Below are 23039 nucleotides of genomic sequence, written 5' to 3'. Positions count from 1 at the left end.
ATTTGTAGACAAAATAAAACACTTCATGTCACAACATTTGCTTGAATTCTAGGGCATTACTTACAGAAATTTGATAACATTATTTGATTCCTTAATAAATAATAACAAACGTAACAATCATCTCGTATAAGTGTGCGTGCGTTGATTTTGTAATTAACTTAGATAAGGATGTCGACATTCCAGGCAATTTCATCATTTTGTCTAAGAATCTCAAGTTTATGTAGAGAAAGGTGACTTAGAAAACCCAGAAACAGAAACATCTGTCATGCACCATTGACCAACACCAGCAATATTTATGCTCCATCATGAAAATTTAAAAAAAACCTTATTATTAAGTAGACCAGGAAAAATACATTAAGACGAAGTTAGAAACTTCCATGTAGTCACTATAATGAATAAAGAGATAGAATAAATATATGCAATAACAAATTGTCTAATATAGCTATTTTCAATCTAGCACAATTTGGGCGGCGTATTTATTAGTGTCCTGGTAATGTTTCGAATCAGCACACCGTTGCCTGCTTGATTGTGCTGGTAATGTTGTATCAATAATTCTATCAAGAAGACTATAAGTAAAGACAAAAGTAAGATCTGACAAAAGCAAGATCGGATTTGTTTGAAAGTATATGAACATTTTTTTAAGAATTTAAAGTACCTGAAACGCCAATTGCGACTAGAAAAAAATGCTTTTTATTTTTCAAATCATTTTTATGCTCCTATCCAGTTCTAAGAAGATACAAACTGGCAATATAGCTGAGCCATCTTTTCAATTTGACAATTATTAATTTAATATTTTGTTTGGAAGTCAAAATACCACATTTTTACATTTTGCCAACTTTTCACAAATATTCAATGCTTTTTCTATTAGGTGATAAGCACCTCTTAATTGTTCTAAATCCATTGTTACAACATTATTAACATATAACAACATTATAAAACACATGCTCTCCTTTTCCGTATACAAATATTCATTGCAGAGACATAATCCTGAGGTAAAATGTGTCTTGAAATAAAAAATAATAGTAATAACGTAATACTATACACACATATGTATACACGTACAGCTTACAAAATTACATGGTACTTAAAGCTATAAAAATGTATTTTTTTTATGTCTGTCGTAACAAAAATGACTGGGAAAATGTTTAAACACACATCTTCAAGCTGTCATACATCTGCCTCGGTAGCGCAGTAGGTAGCGCGTCAGTCTCATAATCAGTATAGCACGGGCCATCTGAAGGTCGTGAGTTCGATCCTCACCCGGGGCATACATTTTACTTATTTAAGCATGAGCAGTTTGAGAAAATAACTTATCAAATTGATAGATCCCAATTCCTACTTTTTATTTGAATAACAATACTTTTTAATAATAAACATTGACTTGTGCTTTTTGTGTTAAAAATAGGTTGTCGTTTAGTTCTCAATGTATCCATATATCTGATATTTAAAATTAGACAGGTCAGTGACCTATGCATTGTAATCATTTTTGGAAAAATCCAAGTGATTATATTTAGTCAGCAGAATCTCTGAGATACGATAGACAGGAAGACCTGAAATCCTGAAATATGAATTTAAATGCAAAAGAAAAGGGGAAAAAAGCCACAGAATGTTATCATTACAACCATGTAATCAAAATATTAACTTATTTCAGGTCAGTTAATCCATTGCTTGTGCGACATGTTTAATCGTTTTAAGTAACAAAATTATAGTATTCATTAATAAAACAATGATTGAACATTGAATATCATTTATTTCGCAACACATTTTAAATAGAACGGATTTCTTAAATAAGGGAATAAAATGTAGTTTAGTTGTATGATAACTGTTACTGATCTTTGTATCAAGAATAAAATCAAGTTATTGATAATCGTGTAAATTTCTGTTCAAATGGTTCAACAAAATCCAAAATAATTAATGTATCGAATAGCAGTTCTCATTATCTAATGACATTTTTTATCAAAAGATATTTTTGTTATTATTTGCCGATGATACCGTGTTATGTATAGGTTAGAGTGCATATTGGGTGTTCTTCGTAAATAAGAAAGCTAAAAAGGAGCGGAGCTTGCGAAGCGACTGTAGCTTTCTTATTTACGAAGAACATCCAATATTCACTCTAACCGGCTTAGTGCTCCGCCCATTTTTTCCCGCCCAACACACTGCGTGACGTCACACGATAGCCTAAATGTGTATAACCATGTTTGGAAGATGTAGTGGTACACATTTTCGGTCATGTGTTTTGTATAGCTTATTCCCGCATTCTGTCTAGGTAAATCAGACAATATCACGGTGCATATCCATATCGGTACCCTCTTTGCGAAATATTCTCAAACGGTACCCTCTTTGAACATACACAGGTCATTCTCTGCTAAAAACAAACCAGCGATGGATAACAATGCAGTAAAAATTCATTGTAATAAGGAAAGGAGGTATGACACGTAGAAAAGATGTATACCACGGAACACTAGAATGTTTTATTTATGTGCTGATTTGTCATGTGCCCGATTTTCATGTACTGCAACTTCACAATAAGCTACAAAATGTCGACATGTCTTGCCTCGCCCGTCACCTCGACATATTTTTCGGGCTGAAATGAACCTGTAGCTTGATTATATATGCAGCATACATATTTATTATGTTCATATACATATCATCTTCGGAAAAATGGCAGTATATTGTCAAAAATAAATGTAAAATTAATAAAAACACCCTACTTTCGGTTTTGTAGCGGCACGGGCTGTAATATTTACATAAAAAGTAAGAAATATTACATACATACTTTGTTGGAATAAGTGAACTTTTTATTTGGAAATTATAAAATGATACTGGTTCCGTAAGTTATAAAACATTTTTACTGTTATTTTGCTTGTTTTCATTTCAATGAACCTCTTTTTTTTAATTCTATGCCGTAGTGACGATATACACGTGCGTCTACGGAAAAAACATGATGCATAAATATTGATTAGTAGGAGTAAACTTCAAGATCTCTGCACATGCGTATATTTCACTTTAGCGCTCTTCGAAACTTAGCTCCGCCCACTTGCGTTTTATAATATAAAACGTCCAGTTTATATAAAACCTGTTCTATTAAAATTTGAAATCTGAAAATTTGAAAAATCCTCGTCGGTGATTGGCTTAAAAAAATGGCGAGCACTAATTTCTTATACACAGGAAGATTTACAATTACTTCTTAACAAATTAAACCAATATTGTACTGAATGGTGACTTACTGTTAATATTGATAAGACTGTCACAATGATTTTTAAAAACGGCAAAAGGAATGGTAATGTTGAGTTCTTTTATAATAATGAAAACATTAAAGTTGTTCAAAAAATTACTTATTTAGGTGTCACATTATCAGCAAATGAAAGCTACTATCAAATTCAAAAGATATTGTCCGATCAAGTGACAAAGGCATTGTATTCACTGAATTCTCTTTTTGATGTAGTTAATCTTGATGTTACTGAAAAAATTAAACTTTATGAATCAATGGTTTTACCAATATTGACATATGGATGTGAAATCTGGGGTTTTCATGATAGTCCAGACATAGAGCGCGTTTATCTTAAGTTCCTAAAACAGATTTTAGGAGTTCGTCAACAAACAGCAAATATTGCCGTTTATGGAGAATTAGGTAAATTTCCATTATCAGTCATTCGTAATATCAGAATAATAAAACTTTAGTCTAGAATAAGGAAAACCCCAGGTACACTTATGTATAAAATTATGTATTTAAAAGACCAGAATGATAATTTAGTCAATGCCTGGACATTACATGTAAAACGTTTGTTAAATTCGCTTGGTTTACAGTATTTGTGTGATCCAAACTTAGTATTAAATAATTCACAAGTAAATAGTATTATACAACGTATTAAAGATCAAAATATGCAAAATTGGTATAATGAACTGCGTGTACCTAGAAAATTAGAAGTTTATAAAGAAATTAAAACTGATTTTGGTTATGAAAAAAATCTTAGTATCATCACAAATGATAAACATAGAAAACCCCTTTCAAGATTTAGATGTTCGGCTCATAGATTAGCTATTATAGATGAAGGTCGCTTCAGAAATATAGATAGAAACAATAAATTATGTGTGAAATGTAATATGAAAGTGGTTGAAAATGAGTATCATCTGTTATTGGTATGTCCATTGTATTCTGATTCTTAAGTAAATCAGCCTTATGATTGTATGTATTCCTTTGCATATATGTGCATTTCCAATGTTTAGCATAATGTGCAATTGTCGAATAGGTATGCCTATTTTCTTTCTACGTTTAAAGCAATTACTATTGCGTTATTCACATTTTTATTCATTTTAACTTTAAATAAAATTTCTTCCAGAAAGGAAGCTGTTTATTTTAATAAAACTTACATATATATTTAACAAATGTTCTAATTACTATGTATAAATTATCTTCTTAACCAAATATTTAATTGTCATGATATTTTGTATAGAAAGTAAAAGTTAATTCACCGTAATATAATTTTCTTGTTTTTTGCGATAATTTATTTAATTTTACGGATCTTATTACGATAAAGGGTTGGGGGGAACTCACAGAAAGAGTGTTGCTAATTTGGAATACAATTCTTTTACGTAACAAAATTGTCACAAAATGGAAAATGTTTTCACATGTTTTTCTTCAGAAAAATGATTACGTGCACACAGAATAATATCATGCTGTGTGTCGTGCACACGCCATTAAACACTGCATCTCGAAATTTGTGATTTTCAAATTTCATCCTTTAACTAAAAAAAAAACTTATGTAAAATTAAAATTTAATGTATATTCATGCAGATTCTTGAAGTGTAATTATACAAAGCAACTGAAATTTGTTTAATATGGCTGCATATATTTTCATTAAGAATTTAAAATGCATTGATGAGTTAAAAACAATTAAATCATTTTCACATATACATGTATTATAATTTTAAACACTAAAGTATTGATTATTTTGATTTCCATTACATTTGAAAATCATCAATGTTTTTTTTTATAGAAATTTGATTAAATTACGATAACATTATTTGATTCTTAAACGAGACAATCCTTCGTACTTCTGCGTGTTTGGATTTTGTAATTTACCTAGTTAAGCATGTCGACACTCCACACATTTTTATCATTTTGTCTAAGAATATCAAGATTAAGTTGAGAAATGTGACTGACATAAACTAGAAAGAAAAACATCTGGCATACACCAATAGACCAATACTAGCAATATCCATGCTCTGTCATCAAAATTATAAGAATCAAATTCTCCAATTGACCAGGACAAAATACTCTTAGATGAAGTTTGGAAGTTCCATGCGTTCATTAGAAAGTACCACGAATTAATGTATATTTTAAATAGCGATCTCTTTTTTCTTTCCTAATAACTATAGCAAAAAAGATCTAAAAATGTTTTCGTTGAACGGTTTCAGTGTTATTCATTCTTGCTGATGAGTGGACCTCGATGATATCATAAAATAGAGGCGGACGGTTAATTACGTTACTGAAATTTTGAAGACAATCTATATCTTTAAGAGAAAAGCATTTTTAAGGTATGGTTTGGAATATTTAATAACAAAATGGTGACGTTTACGAATCGTATCTTAAAAGGATTTATTATTATAAAATACGTAAGTTTTTGTGACTTTATAAAAAATGCCGCATCTCATTGGAAAGTGTGGTTATTTCTATTAAGAATTTACGTAGAGAAAAGCTTGCACAGAGCTTAACATTTAATAGCAGACTCCTTTAGATGTTGACTATGATTCCATAACATTGATTTACTCGGACACAGATCGGATATGTTAGAAATAGATAAATACTTACCGTCTGCCAATTGTAGTCTAATACCGACATGTATATACTAGTACGGCTGTCGACGCGTTGAACGGTTGTCTACTCATTTGATTGTACGGTGTGATATCATATGGACAAACTCCTTTATAGAAAATATTATATGATTTAGTGTTTACTATTTAACCAATAGAGTAAAGAGATATTGTAATGGCATTCGAATTCTGAAATTTATTTGCAAACATGACATAGCATGTTATACATGTAATCCAAATATTAATTTCAGATCAGTTAATTCATTGCTTGTGTGACATGTTTTAACGTTTTAAGTTGCAAAATTATAGTATTCAATAATAATACAATGGTTGATATTGAATACCATTTATTTCACTATACATTTTAAATAGAACATTTTCCTAAAATAACGGAATGAAAAATAGTTTTGTTGTATTATCACGTTTTATAAGTTTAATTGGTATTTGTATTAAATATAAAATCAAGTGATTGGTGATCGTCAACGATTAAATATGAACTAAAATAATTAATGTATCCAAAAGCAGTTCTCATTATCTACTGTTTTAAATGATCCTGATTTTGCGCAAATGCGTGTTCTGTATCAAATTGCACGTAAAGGTCAGATTTGACAAAAGAGAAGGCGATAACATGACTGTATAGAAGGGAAGCAGGAATAAAATAATTAAGTAACGAATGCATTCTGGCAGTTGAATTTACTTGAAACAAAAAATTAATATCTTTATTTCAAACCGGTGAAATTTACTATATTATAATCTTCATTGATCGGAACATTTTATGTAGTCATATTGTCCTGTTAATATCTTCAGATTTCCCTAAAATGATACTACATAGAGGATATTCAAGTTTTTTCTATAAATACATGATTTATTTTCATCGAGTGGCATGAAAATAAATATTTCATGAGTGGCGGTAGCCATGAGTGAAATATGGTAATTTTCATGCCACAAGATAAAAATAAATCATGTATTAATAGAAAAAACTTGAATTTTCTGTTTATTATATACATTTTTCTCTTTTTTGACATTAAAATTTGAAAGACTTTCGCTTAAGTTTTGTGTACAGGCAGAATTTAAAAGAAAGTAGTCCGGCAAGACACCAGTGAAAATACGGAAAATATGTTTTTTTACAGTGAAAATACGGAAAATGAAAAGACACATTTTATTTCATCAATATTTCTCAATATTTCATTTGTAAGTATATAATAAATTATCATATTAGTCTTAAAAAGTAAATTTTAGTTTTTCCTACCCTATGTGGCCTTGTCACAAATGAGCTACGCGTAAACGTAAATATAGTTATAACAAAAAGATATTAATTTATTATATACTTATAATATCTTCTAACGTATTTACTTTCGCAGCAATGGTGATAGGATGTTTAGGTTGCTGACATAAAAATACGAAGTAATTACAATCTATTTGCTTGTTTAATTGTATCTTAGGCAATAGTGCAATTCGGTTAACTTGACCCTAAATGGTTACAATGCATGTATCAACTGAGATTGTGAAACGTTATTGTTCTAGAGATTTCTTCTGGGGGGCAAGACTTTTGAACAAACTCAAGGCAAGGGTTTTATGTTGCAGTTAGGGCCGAATGCCCCCTATGTGTGACGCAGTCAAAGATCTTATTGACAATGAAAGAAATTTTATTCAAGATTTGATGCCTGAGACTCGTTACATGTAAGCCATCTTGGGTGTTTTTAAAAAAAAAAAACAACTTTCAAACGTTTTCCTTAAAAAAATCGATTTAATATAACCAACAAAAATATCGATCTGTGAGAAGATCAAACGCATGAAACACCAAATCTCGATGCTTATACGAATTTCAATATCACCCTTTCCTCGAAAGTTGTCTTTACTCTTTGAATATAGTAATTAAGTTCATGTTGCCGTGTGCCTATTATGAGGCAAATAGGGAGTGGTGCATCTTAAACTTTTGAAAAAAATTAAATCGCCAATTCACATTTATTAAGGTTTTATCAGAGATATTAGCACATTGTTAACAGTGTATATCAGAGAGACATAACATTTTTATTATCAAAACAAGTAGTCTGTGAGTTTTAATTGTTGTATTTTACTGAAAACATTTTATATAATTATCTTTCATTAGTATAATTAGTGATTATCATATTGCCCCATTTTCATTTTAAAATTGCAAAGGAAGCTTATTCTAATTTCACATTATAAAATTATTTTTAATTGATAAGGCTTAGCTGTTTCTTGTAATATTAAGAATTTGAAAACAATTGTTTAAATAAGCAAAATTTAATGTAATTTGACTGCATTTAAAAACAACATTGTTAGTATAAAATAAATGTATCACACTAGTACAATCATAAAAATTAAACACCAACTCCATCATCAAAATGATAAGAATCAAATTCTTCAATGGACCAGGAAAAATACATTAGGACTAAGCTAGGAAGTTCTTTATAGTCACCATCATGAATAAAGAGATCGATTGAATATGTCCTCAATTTTCTAATATAGCTATTTTCTAATCAGCACACCGTGACCGTATCGATTATTGTTTAGGTTGAATCCATCTTTTGATCCAGGACCAAGACTTGATGTGAACCTCAAGTTTTCGTTTTTATAATTATGTAAGGTATCTAAAAAGCCCATTCGGACTTATAAAAATGCTTTTAGTTTTACTTTTCATTTTTGTGTGTATGCACTGTTACAGTTCTAATAAGGATACAAACTGGTCATATAGGTGAGCCGTCTTTTGTTTTGTTTTGCAAAACAAATAATATATATTAAACTAATATATATTAGTTATATAGCATTTTGTTTCAAAAATAAAATACCTCTTGTTACATTTTGCTCGTTATTTTTTTCACAATTACTAACATTCAACGCTTTTTCCTTCATGTGGTAAGTGCACCACAAATAATTGGTGTCCCGCTGGGCTCCATGCCGGTGGTCCTGTATTATGGGATTCATTCATCAATGCCTCTCTTCATTGTTGATCTTGTTTTTCATATTCTCAATCTATTCTTAAAACATTATAGAACATAATAACAATTTAAAACGAAGGTGTGCATTTCTACATGAAGAAAAACAAATATTCATTGCTGACGAATAATGTGCTGTGAAATAATAAAGTTAAATTCACCTTTAGCTTACAACCATGGTGTAAAACTGCTCGCCTTAACAAAACGTTATAATATCGGTTCCATTCTTAACATGTTATAACAACTGTAGTACATATATCATGCTATCTCTCATTTGAATAGGAATATGTTCAGTAGCCATACTGTCCCGTTAATTCCTTCAGGACCGATTGCCCTAAATTGATCCCTTTTCTCACATTATTAGTCTTTAAAGTGAATTATATCTTTTTCTACCATACGTGACATGATTTGCGTGTAAGTTACGCGTATACGTAATTATGGTTAACAGAAAATTGAATTATTATTTTATCTGAGGTCTTTACTTTTGCGCCAATGGGGAAGGAGTTTTGATGAAATAATTAGGAACTCAAATATTACAGATGCAGAAGTGCCTATTCAATTTCATCGTAGACAAGATACCAATTAAGTTCATTAACTCATTTTGTTTTTATTCATTTGGGATCCAAAACAGCTTGACTTAGTTTTCTAAATATGTAATCGCAAAAGGTATTTCGTAATCATAATATAATTGGACATATAATTTATGATTGATTATTACACTATATGTAAATCTATTTTTTTAATCATTATGCTGTGAAATGTATGACAATGCTATATAAATGGCTTTCGCGTCAGCAGTAATATAGATGCATTATCTGGTAGTATAAGTCCAGATGTAAAATGACTTTTAAAGACAAAATAGTAATTCATTTGTCTTTGTTATTTCAAATACACTCATACTGATATGTCTAGTCACACTGTCAATCAAAAGGACAACCGGTCGGTCTTTACAAGCATGTTTGTTGAAGTATTTCTCGAAAATGTATATCACTGCCAACTATCCCACCTAGTTTAAACTGAATATCCACCATGTCTTGACTCTGGATACACCAAGAATGGAGTAATCATGATTATATATGTACAGCAACAAAACATTACAGTTATCCCTCATCAAAGGATGACAATACTATAATATCTTTAATGGAAATAGCGTAATCATTAAAATTAATATTATCAATTTTACAAAATTGAGTACAATGTAATAATCACATGATTTGTAGCATATTGTTGCATATTTATCTTCATAACGTTACAATTATGTGAAATGAATGAAAAATGAATGAAAAACTCACAAGGATACATTATGTGCATTATTCATGTATATCATAGCCAAGATGAATCTAAGAATTTATTTTGAGTGTAATTAAGAGATTAATTATAATTCTGCTAAACCAACTAAGATCAATTTGACTTGAAACAAAAGTTATACACACATTGAATTCACATGCAGCTAGCAAAATAACATTGTACTTTAGGCAATAAAAATGTGTTAGTGGAAACTTAAGAGGACGAACTGTCAAAACATAAATCTAAAACAGAGGTACATATCTGCCTCGGTAGCGCAGTAGGTAGCTCGTCAGTCTCATAATCAATATATCACGAGCCATCTGAAAGTCGTGAGTTCGATCCTCACCCGGGGCATACATTTTACTAATTAATTTTATCATAAAAATATGGAGAAATAACAACATCTAATATAATAAGTATTTTTTAGTAGAAATGGTTAAACGAGCAAGGTTTACTCAAGCTTTAATTAAAAGCAATAAAAAAACTTTTAATTTAAGAAAGAAAATGATAATGGAATATGAAATGTTGACATCTATGTGCAAAATATGCGACAGTATATCAAAATTACCAGTAATCAAAATATTGGGATCATGTCTAGAAATTCGGACGATGTTTGACATTTGTTGTAGTAAAAGTAACGAGATTTTAACTTTTTAATGTTGCGAAAATACATTATTCCATCAACTTGATATATCACCTACTACATATAGAACACTGGCACGTAATGGAATAACATGTACATAATGAAGAAGCAATATCAAGCAAGTAATTAAACTGGTTGGTATTCAAATTCACGTCAAACAAAGCTGTACTTTCAAACTGGTAAAACGTCCATTAAAATAATGTTATCGGTCTTTATATGGAAAGATAACTATAAATTAAGATTAAACAATTATTAAAGATTATATTCAATATTTGATTATTGTTAATCGCGCCAAACTGATTATTTCGTGTAAAAATGAAAATAAATGAAAATAAAACTATAATTCAGGACATGGCAAAATGGTTGATGATACTTTAAAGTTACATTTGACAAAAGTGCGCTCGTTTCGGACCAGCATTTCCAATGCACGTTAGTACTCTGGAAGATGGGGCTAAAGCTTTGGAAGGGTATTAACGCAAAAATTGCATCTTGCTTTCTTACGTTACATCATGCTTTTTAACTTGTACATATTGCTTTCTTTCGTTACATCTTGCTTTCTTACGTTACATCGTGCTTTCTAACTTGTACATCTTGCATTCTGACTTTTCCACGTTGCTTTCTTACATGCACATTATGCTTTCTGCTGTGTGTGTCTTGCTTAATTGTATGTTGATATCATTATTTAACGATCAATTATTAATTCAGTTGTTGATCTGGTATATTAATGCAATAACTTAAGCTGCAACTGTTTGTATTTGGGTCTATTGACGAATGACATGGTAGAATGACGCATAGCCGAAAGCCGAATGCAGCAAGCATTATACGACGCGACATCTGGTGTAATAATATGTGACACCCAAATTATGCTAACAGGTGGCGCTACAGTTATATTCTCGGTGTCAGACGTTAGTCTGTGTAGGTCCACTATTTATGGTGACTTTGTCTTATTAACAAAAGGGACTTGCTAGACAGAGTAATCAATGCTTTTCTTGTGCTTCTGTACTTCTGTGCTTCAGGACCTGCTGCACTCCTGGACTTGCTGCACTTCTAGACTTGCTGCGCTTTTAGACTTGCTGCACTTCTAGACTTGCTGCACTTGCTGTACTTCAGGACTTGCTGCACTCCTGGACTTGCTGCACTTCTAGACTTGCTGCGCTCTTGGAAAGCTGCGCTTCTATATTTGCTGCGCCTTTGGACTTGGACTTGCTGCGCTTCTAGACTTGCTGCACGTTTGAATTTGCTGCACTCCGTGACTTGCTGCGCTCCTGGAATGCTGCGCTTCTAGACTTGCTGCCTTTTTGGACTTGCTGCGCTTCTGAACTTGCTGCACTTTTTGACTTGCTTCCACTCCTTCAGCTGAAATCTCTTAGACAATAATGAAAAGTCCTTATTCGGGAACTAAATTTCTTTTTTCTGATCTTCTACTAATGAACATCAGGTTTCTCTATTTCTCTCAATATATATAGCAATGGCACAAACCTGATAGAAAACAATTGGCATGCCGTCACAATATAATCGCAGTAAAATAAAACAAAAGTGTGTTTCTTTTGACGCACTAAAATACTTATAACTTGAGTTTTAACAGACGTATCAATAGACGGATTCAGTTTACCAATATAAATATGCTTTTTTAAATTTAGCTTTGCTTTTTTAAATTTATAAAAAGCGTTTTTTCTTACAAACCTTGCATCTTTTAATCTGAAGAAACAAATAAATCTATTAGATCCTACGACTTTAATCATGAACAGAGAATTTTCTTTAGTTTAGATAGACTAACAGAACTTGTTTACAATTCAGCAATTAAAACAATCATATAACCAATACTACTACTACTACTACTACTACTACCACTACCACTACCACTACCACTACCACTACCACTACCACTACCACTACCACTACTACTACTACTACTAAAACCAAAAAAAAGAAAAACAAAACAAAAAACAAAAAAACAACAACCAAAAACGTTCAAACATCACAACTATCCTGTGTGTACTCTGTTTTGATTAATCATGCTTAATAACAATTCGAATTTATAGATTAATCATATAATTATGAATGTCCTTTAAAATAATAAATTATGAGAAGAATGCAACAATATTTTCGGTTTATTTACATTCGAATGAAAGCTCGAAACTTGAAAGAAAGTTAAATCATCGACAAGACGACAACAAAAAAGAACAAACATTGACAATACTACTTAGAAATAAAACAATATAATAGTAGACACCTCACTAAAGAGTATTTTGAGCATTTCTTTGAGGAACAACGATAATTTATCAGTCTGCAAAAAGATACATTTTCATACTTAAGCATATATTATGATTTGGAATTTCCCCTATGCTTTTTAAAGAGTTCAATTATTAATGAGCAATGGATAAATGATACGATTATATCTCATATTCACTTTAAGTTTCATTAGTAGAAGTCTCTTGTGACGAAGGGTTGCCTTTACTGGTTGAATTGTGTGATCGCACGAGGTGACTAATTTGGTTAGGCGATTTAATGGGTTCAAGTTACTGGAGTCCATTAGCACCAACAGGTAAGGTGGCTTTGGTCCCTGGTATTGCTTTAAGTCGATAACATCCGAGATTAGCTGTAAAACCGAACAAATAAAATTCGAGTAAAAATTGTTTTGCTAACTTACTTTCAGGGAGTTAATATCTTATTACAAGCGGATAAATATGACAATAGCCAAAATTTTGATGACATATTTCGAAATTAAACTACTCATTTTGCTGATTAAAAATCCCATAACGTTCTTAGAATAAGTTTTAGCTGAAAGCTTTTGCAATATAAATATGTATTTATGAAACGAACTTATTACCCAATGAATATTTTAGCCTCTCGTTTGCTTTGATGTTTTGAAACTAAATAAGTCTCAAAGTAACCTCATTGTAAATAATTTGATTATTATAACAAATTACTTTTGAATGTTAAATTATGATGTATTGTATTACATATGAAATTCCTATACAAAAGCATTTAAATGGATTCCTAAACACAGAAAGTAGTTTCAGATGGTTTTAGCATATTATACCTGAAATTATATGAGAGGCATTAGAATAACATATTCCCATTGGAAGTTCAAATGCATGAGAACGTTTTCAAAGTGTCTACATTAAATAGATCGAAACCATTAGCTTTTTTATGTGGATTGGTCTACAATAAGCACATTTTTGAATATTTCAGATATAGACCAACACAATAGTATAATCAAAACCTTACATGCCGCTAGTCATGGGAAATAAAAAAGTATTGCAGACTCTGTTTGATTTTGTCGTTTCATGCACTGCACTTCAAAAACCCCAAGCACCAGTTTAAAACAGAAATTCAACAATTTAATATATGAAGTTAGGATTATGGGGTAAATTGTAAAATTTTGATTTTCATTTGGCGATGTGGTCATGTCACCTTCAATGAGACACATTACTCGACTAAAATACATATAAAATGAATTCAAAGTATCATTAATCGGAATTATGACCAAAAGTAAAGAAATGTCTAAAAGCAGAGCATTTGTCAATAAATTCTTATCGAAAGTTCTGGACAAATTGACAGTAAAATAATGTACATTTTAGTCATTACTTTTGATGGACATATTAATGCAGATTTTTTTAAAGTCATGTCTTAGAAATGTAAAAGATAATAGCTGTAAAAATAATGACGTTTGGTGCATTGGCCTAAATGTGTGACAGATTGTGCATATATTTTATTGTTTCGTTTCTTTGCTGATAGCGTTTGTGATTTGTTTATTTGTTTATTCTAACAAGTTTATTTTGTCACTGAATAAATAAGCTATAAAAATGATTTTTTTTTATTTTAATGAAGTGTTTTGATGAATAATTGATATGAAACAAAAATCTGTGCTTAGCATACATTCATCACTAAGCCTATCGTTTAAGTAGCTTAATCTTTCTGAGGCAGTTGCAAGAATCAACAATAAATTATATACGTACAACTTGGATTCTGTATTTATCTATTTTTGGATTTTTATTGGCAAAACATTAATACAAAATACTTGTCAATTTATGTAATGTTTCCTTTTTTATGGCCTATTCATTGAAAACCAAGATTTTTATCGTAAAAGGGAATCATGCAAACAATTCAGTGTGTTTTAATAGATACATCATGTAGCTTTTATGTCAAGCGATCAAGGCTGTGTTACGCCATGTTTAGCATGTCAAGTTACATGTACAACAAAAATAGTTGACAAACTGGTTGACAAACCCTTAAAACATACATGTTAAAACACTATAATATCTGCCTCGGTAGCGCAGTAGGTAGCTCGTCAGTCTCATAATCAGTATATCACGAGCCATCTGAAGGTCGTGAGTTCGATCCTCACCCGGGGCATACATTTTTCTGTTTTATTTAATAAGTCATGAAAACTTGGTGAAATAACTGGAAATAATTTTCACAATATCAAATTATTAGAATGATCAAGAATAACAAATTTAAAAGGTAATAGCAATACTTTTGAATTAATAGATAAGTCAATAATGGGATATCAAATCAACAAAAAGAACAATGACAGTACTGCTTACATGTAGAAATAAAACCATATAATAGTAGACACCTCACAGAAGATTTCCTACGATGTGATGAAACTTGAAAAAAATTATATCATCGACAAGTCGACAACAAAAAGAACAAACATTGACAATACTACTTAGAAATACATGTAAAACCATAAAATAGTAGACACCTCACTGAAGAGTATTTTGAGCATTTCTTTGAGGAACAACGATAATTTATCAGTCTGCAAAACGATACATTTTCATACTGAAGCATATATTATGATTTGGAATTTTCCCTATGCTTTTAAAAGAGTTCAATTATTAATGAGCAATGGATAAATGATAAGATTATATCTCATATTCACTTTAAGTTACATTAGTAGAAGTCTCTTGTGGCGGAGGGTTGCCTTTACTGGTTGAAATGCAGTCACCTTTTGATCCTGTGTGATCGCACCAGGCGACTAAATTGGTTTGGCGACTTAATGGGTTCAAATTACTTGAGTCCATTAGCTCCAACAGGTAAGGTGGCTTTGGTCCCTGGTGTTGCTTTAAGTCAATAACACCCGAGATTAGCTGTAAAACAAAACAAATAAAATTCGAGGAAAAATTAGTGCATGGAGTGAATATCTTATTACAAGCGGATAATGTGATAACAGCCGAAATTGTGATGAATTATTTTGTAATTAAACTATTTGTTTTGCTGGTTTAAAATCCCATAACGTTGAACTTCTTATAATGAGTTTTAGCTGAAAGCTTTCGCAATATAAATATGTCTTTATGAAACGAACTTATTATTCAATGAATATTTTAGCCCCTCGTTTGCTTTGATGTTTTGAAACTAAATATGCCTCTCAAATTACTTCAAAGTAACCTAAATGTGAATAATTTGATTGTAACAAATTATTTTTGAATGTTAAATGATGATTTTTTGTATTACGTATGAAATTCCTATATAAAAGCATTTAAATGGATTCCTAAACACATAAAGTTCCAGATGGTGCTAGCATATTATACATGAAAGTTTATGAGAGGCATTAGATCAACTTATTCCCATGGGAATTATGTTGAAGTGCATTAGAACGTTTTCAAAGCGTCTACATTAAATAGATCGAAACTATTAGCTTTTTTTATGTGGATTGGTCTACAATAGGCACATTTTTAAATATTTCAGATATAGATCAACACAATAGTATAATCAAAATTTTACAGGGCTCTAGTCATTGGTAATAAAAAATATTGCAGGCTCGGTTTGATTTTCTCTTTTTATGCACTGCACTGCAAAACCCCCAAGCACCAGTTTCAAACAAAAATTCAACAATTCAATATATAAAGTTCGAATCATGGCGAAAATTGTAAAATATTGATTCATTTGCATATGTGGTCATGTCACCTTCAATGAGACAATGTCTTTCTTAAACAAATTTTGTTTTTTCTTTTTTTAGCGGATTACAAATTTATGTATTTTTCTATCTTTATTTTTTAGTAGAATTTGCAGTATGCAACAATATGCAGTTGTTTATATGTCAGTTCATAGCGCTATTGATAAGTATGTGTTTTTCACATTTTATTGCTAGTTTTTCCAAAGCATTACTTTTACTAATTCCAAATGATTTCAAGCGTTGAATTATTTTGTTTCAATAAATTTCCCCCATTATATGCATTATAACACTACCAGCAACAAGCATATGAGAACATGGCAGACAGCTTAATGATAATGACTCAGAAATAAAAATTACAATTCTTTAATCATATTTCTTTGATAGATCGTCTACATCCATAAAAAAGCTAACATAATGTATATCAAGCATGATGTGAAACTACTCGTCTTAATGTTATAATATTGGCCCCATTCTTCACATTATTTTTCTAATGCAGTACATATTATATTAATGGTATGACATCTTTCCTTTTGGATCGGAACATTTTAAGTAGCCATATTGTCCCGTTAATATCTTCAGAATTCATTTCCTTAAATTGATACTACAGTCTCATATTAGTCTTAAAAAGTAAATTTTATATTTTCCTACCTTATGTGGTCTGGTCACGAGACGCGTCTACGTAAATATATATAGTTTTAACAAAATGATATTGATATCTTCTGACGTATTTACTTTTGCAGCAATGATAATAGGATTTTTAGGTTGCTGACATAAAAATACTAAGTAATTACAATATATTTGCTTGTTTAATTGTAACGTAGGCAAAAGTGCAATGCGGTGAACTTGACCCTAAATAGGAAGAATGCATGTATCAACTCAGATTGTGAAACGTTATTGTTCTACAGATATCTCCTAGGGAGCAAGACTTTTGAACATACTCAAGGGTTTTATGTTGCAATTAGGGCCAAATGCCCTCTATGTGTGACCCAGTCAAAGATCTTATTGACAATGAAAAAAATTTTATTCAAGATTTGATGCCTCAGACTTGTTACATGTAAGCCATCTTGGGCGTTTTTGGAAAAAAACTTTTCAAACGTTTTTCTTCAAAAAAAAATTGATTTAATATAAGCAACAAAAATATCGACCTGTGAGAAGATCAAACGCATAAAACACCGAGTCTCGAAGCTTTTACGAATTTCATTATCATCCTTTCCTCGAAAGTTGTCATTAGTCTTTGAATATAGTAATCAGGTTCATGTTGTTCATATACGATATTGGGTAGGTATAATCCATCTTTTATTCCAGGACCAAAACTTGATGTGATCCTCAAGTTTACGTTTTTATAATCTTGTAAGGTATCTAAAAAGCCCATTGGGACTTATAAAAATGCTTTAAGTTTTATTTTTCATTTTTTGTGTGTGCACTGTTACAGTTCTTATAAGGATACAAACTGGCCATATAGGTGAGCCGTCTTTTGTTTTGTTTTGCAATTTACAAATTAGTTGATTAGTTATATAGCATTTGGTTTCAAAGATAAAATACCCTTTTTTACATTTTGCTCGTAATTTTTATCACAATTACCTAACATTCAACGCTTTTGCCTTCAGGTGGTAAGTGCACCACAAATAATTGGTGTCCCGCTGGGCTCCTTGCCGGTGATCCTGTATTGTGGGATTTATTCATCAATGCCTCTCTTCATTGTAGATCTTGTTTTTCATATTCTCAATCTATTCTTAAAACATAACAAGGTTAGCTTTTAAAAAAGCTAGTAGCGACTCGCTTCGTAATTTTATTCCAGGGGTGTATTTAAATGTAAAAATGACAGTTCTGTACCTGAAGAGACTTTGAACAGCGAACATCAAAATAAAAGTGACATATAAAGTTACGGAAGCCAGTTCTTTCAGTTTAACAGAGGAGATTATGAGTATATATGAAGATGCATGTAAACAGATAGAATGAAGTCCCTATGTCTATGCACATTTACTATATGGCCTGTTGACCTTGACCAAAAATGTTAGATAGGTAGAATTCATAAAGATGTCTCTTTATACAAAGTGAAGTTGTAATATGTTATTTAGTATTGGAATGAGTGACAGACACAAGTCCTATACAGGAATATATTACTGAAGAACTCTCTTAGGTGTGGGTAGTCCAACTAATTGTACTGCGCGACTATTTTCGTGTCTGGGCAATATCTCGCCTCTACAAAAATTTAAAGCGAGATTCTGCCCCAGAACGAAAATATCTCAGAATCAAGCTTTGGCACGTCAATATATTTTGACTAGGGTGTGGGCGAATTTAGATTCATGGGGCATAATTATTTGATTTGTACAAGTTCTCAAGTCTCGTAAATCCCGGTCAAAATAGACCGGGAGAGACCGGAAGCGACCGGACCGGAGAATAGTACCGGTATATCCTAGTAAATACATACACAAAATACCGGAAAGGATAAACTTACCGGAAAAAAAGAAAAAGAAAATATGCACAGAACCAGATGTACACTTATGTTAATTAACCAATTAATTGTTAATTATTTAACTTACTACAGAGAAAACAGGTGAAATCGCTAAATCAAAAGTCAGTGTAAATATGATTTATTGAAAAGAATTCATGAAAACAAATATTTTATCATCATTATCATCTTTGCGCTCAAAGCAATACTTGTTCCTTTTTAAAAATGGCGTGAAAATTGAAGGTTTTTTGACGCTATGTAAGATCAAATTTGATTGGCTTAATTATTTTGGATTCCAGCCCAGACAGATAAATTTTGTAGAAAGCTGGAAGCCAAGCTTAGATTAAATTTTTGGATGGATTCGGAGTTTTAGGTTGTTTCTAAGTAAAATCCTAACGTAATGGCATAACAACAATTTTAAACGAAGGTGTGCCCTTTCGTTGTAAAGAAAAACAAATATTCATTGCTGACGCATAATATGCTGCAAAAATAATAAAACGTCATACAGTCACATAGATGTATACAAAATTACAAGCCATTAAAATAGTGTAAATTTTCATATGTTTGTCATGTTCTGTTGCAACCAAACTGTTAAAAGTAACATCTTAAACAAGTCAAATATTTTTGAATGTTATATGATGATTTATTGCATTACATATGAAACTCCTGTAGAAAAGCATTTAAATGGATTCCTAAACACATAAAGATCCAGATGGTTCTAGCATATTATACATGAAATTATATGACAGGCATTAGAATAACATATTTGGAATTAAGTTCAAGTGCATGAGAACGTTTTCAAACTGTCTACATTAAGTAGATTGAAAGTATTGGATATTTAATGTGGATTGGTCTACAATAGGCACATTTTCAAATATTTCAGATATAGATACACAAAAGTATAATAAAAACCTTACAGGCCGCTAGTTATGAGAAATAAAAAAATATGGCAGGCTCGGTTTGATTTTGTCGTTTTAATGCACTGCACTGCAAAACCCCTAGGCACCAATTTAAAAAAGAAATTCAACAATTTAATATGAAGATAGAATTATGGCGTTAATTGTAAAATTAAAATCTGGTCATGTCAATGAGACATTATACGTGAATAAAATAAATAAAAAAGGAGACTATCATTAATATGAATAATAATTTGCCAAAATGATGCATGATACAAAAGTGTTCGGTTATTTATAAATATTTAACCAATTTAAAACTGTTCTCGTTAACTTCAAAAACAGTATTCTCAGCCTTGGCTACGCCACTGGTGAGAATATTGTTTTTAAGCTCAATCGGTGAAATAAGATATCATATTACACACAAACAAACAAACAAACAAACAAACAAATATCCTCTATATATTTAAATAAGCCATTTTTGTTTTTTGGTAATAGGTACATTTATACACGGGGGGGGGGGGATCACCTGACTTTGTATAGTAATACCCACGAGAAAATGGCGACTGCCGAGCCCCGGTAAGTACCTTATTATGTTAAATTAAGGTGAAAAACGTTTCTTAAATAAAAACAAAACCTAGCGTATCATATGCGCGTTTATTTTCATTTATTTTGGTACCAAATTATATAGCTTCGTGCGAATTACTATCGCCGAATGTGCAATTTTCACAAAATTCAAACAATGTTCTCAAAAACCACAAAACGTAGGATAATGCACCTTGTATTGTCATTTGAAGAAAATTAACGCGCATATGATACGCTAGGTTTTGTTTTGATTTAAGAAACGTTTGTCACCTTAATCTAACATAATAAGGTACTTACCGGGGCTCAGCAGTCGCCATTTTCTCGTGGGTATTACTATACAAAGTCACGTGATTCCCCCCGTGTTATAGTGAGTTAGTATTTTGTATGGAAGTCAAACTGAAACCTTGTTTACGTTTTTTCCTACGTTGATGTCAACTTATTTATATTTAGCACTGCTTAATTTCGTAGATAAGCATCTACTATTCTTATAATTCATTATTTTTATGCCCCCCTTCGAAGAAGAGGGGGTATATTGTTTTGCTAATGTCGGTCTGTCTGTCTGTCGGTCCGTCGGTCTGTCCGTCGGTAGACCACATGGTTTCCGCTGATTATCTTGAAAAGTATTTATCACAAAGTCTTCATATTTCACATAGTGATTGGTCATCACTAGTAGATGACCCCTATTGATTTTGGGGTCACTAGGTCAAAGGTCAAGGTCACAGGGGCCTTAAATGTCAAAATGGTTTCCGCTGATTATCTTGAAAAGTATGTATCACAAAGTCTTCATATTTCACATAGTGATTGGTCATCACTAGTAGATGACCCCTATTGATTTTGGGGTCACTAGGTCAAAGGTCAAGGTCACAGGGACCTTAAAATGTCAAAATGGTTTCCGCTGATTATCTTGAAAAGTATTCATCACAAAGTCTTCATATTTCACATAGTGATTGGTCATAACTAGTAGATGACCCCTATTGATTTTGGGGTCACTAGGTCAAAGGTCAAGGTCACAGGGGCCTTAAATGTCAAAAGGGTTTCCGCTGATTATCTTGAAAAGTATTCATCACAAAGTCTTCATATTTCACCTAGTTATTGGTCATAAGTAGTAGATGACCTCTATTGATTTAGGGGTCATTAGGTCAAAGGTCAATGTCACATGGGCCTTAAATGTCAAAATGGTTTCCGTTGATTTTTCCATAATTGAACACTTCCATGTACCCATTTTTGGCAAGTTTCTGTAATAAAATTACCAATTATGTGAGTCAATGGCTAGAAAGGGGGGTATATGTGTCGTTCGACATTCTTGTTTTTTCTTAACACATGTTTTCCACTTTTAAAGAACAAAGTTCCAGCGAAGAATTTTAAATGCTCTATAAATACATATAAGATACATTTATAAAGAAGCATTTACTGTAGGTAAATTTGAATGTACTAATTTTGCGTTTATTCTTCATACATTTTATAAAATGTCTTCAAACTAGGGACAATAAAAAGTGCTTTAATTAGGTATCGAAGGTATCTTTACTAAGCATGTATTCATTGCTATCGTTTTAGTAAAATTATATTTCTGACGCAGGAGGATCAACTATAAAGGCAATTGTATACACCTTGGGCTATTTATTGACAAAACAATTTATACAAAGTACTTGTTAATATATATTATGATTACCTTAGTTACGGCATACTCTTTCTAAATTAATTTGCATAGTTTATCATTTTTATGCAAAGGCAACAGTTGTTATAGTGAAAGGGAATCGAGCAAGCAATACAATGTGTTTTAATAGATAGCTTGTATGTCAAGTTATAAAAGCCTGTGTTACTCCATGTTTTGTATGCCAAGTTACAACCAAAATGGTTGACAAACTGTTAAAACAAACTCTTGAACCTGTGTAATATGTGCCTCGGTAGCGCAGTAGGTAGCGCGTCAGTCTCATAATCAGTATATCACGAGCCATCTGAAGGTCGTGACTTCGATCCTCACCCGGGGCATACATTTTGCTTACTCATTTAAATAAATCATGAACATTTGTAAAATAACTAGAATAAATTTTCACAATATCAAATTATTATAGAAGGAAGTTTAAAAGGCAACATTAATACTTTTGAATGAATGGAAAACGTCAAAAATAGGATAATACAATATAATAATGGCAAATATTGAATATTGCCGATACCTGTAATCAAAATATTGTGTTTGTCTATTCAGTATATATATGACATGTTCTCTTGTAAAAGTAACGAAGTTTTAATATTTTTCTATATTTACCTTTTATTTAATTAATTTTGTTACATTTTCATTAACAATATTTTAATACTATTGAATCAATAACGGAATGAAACTTATCATAAAGTTTTTATAACTGTCATCGATTGTTGAAATGTATCAACACCAATTAATACAAAATCAAACTACAAAATATCATATAATTGTCACTTCTGAAAGAATTTTGATTACTTTATAGAGATCCAATCAATTGTTTGTTTTTTGTATGATTTACGGCGCACA

The 23039-nt window shown here is 31.3% G+C and overlaps 4 non-coding genes across 4 annotated transcripts; all 4 read left to right on the top strand.

Moving 5' to 3' along the window:
• The first annotated feature begins 1177 nt into the window (after positions 1-1177).
• On the top strand, positions 1178-1268 carry Trnam-cau (transfer RNA methionine (anticodon CAU)). Its single transcript is given in 2 exon segments — positions 1178-1214; positions 1233-1268. It is a non-coding gene; the product is annotated as a tRNA-Met (tRNA).
• A 9053-nt stretch (positions 1269-10321) lies between these two features.
• Positions 10322-10412, top strand: Trnam-cau (transfer RNA methionine (anticodon CAU)). The gene is given in 2 exon segments: positions 10322-10358; positions 10377-10412. It is a non-coding gene; the product is annotated as a tRNA-Met (tRNA).
• Positions 10413-14969: 4557 nt separating this feature from the next.
• Trnam-cau (transfer RNA methionine (anticodon CAU)) lies at positions 14970-15060 on the top strand. Its single transcript is given in 2 exon segments — positions 14970-15006; positions 15025-15060. It is a non-coding gene; the product is annotated as a tRNA-Met (tRNA).
• Positions 15061-22431: 7371 nt separating this feature from the next.
• Trnam-cau (transfer RNA methionine (anticodon CAU)) lies at positions 22432-22522 on the top strand. The gene is given in 2 exon segments: positions 22432-22468; positions 22487-22522. It is a non-coding gene; the product is annotated as a tRNA-Met (tRNA).
• Positions 22523-23039: the final 517 nt, after the last annotated feature.

Source organism: Ruditapes philippinarum, unplaced genomic scaffold, assembly GCF_026571515.1.
Source record: "Ruditapes philippinarum isolate M1 unplaced genomic scaffold, ASM2657151v2 ctg3345_1_1_1_1, whole genome shotgun sequence".
NCBI lineage: Eukaryota > Metazoa > Mollusca > Bivalvia > Venerida > Veneridae > Ruditapes > Ruditapes philippinarum.
This window is presented reverse-complemented; position numbering and strand designations above follow the sequence as displayed.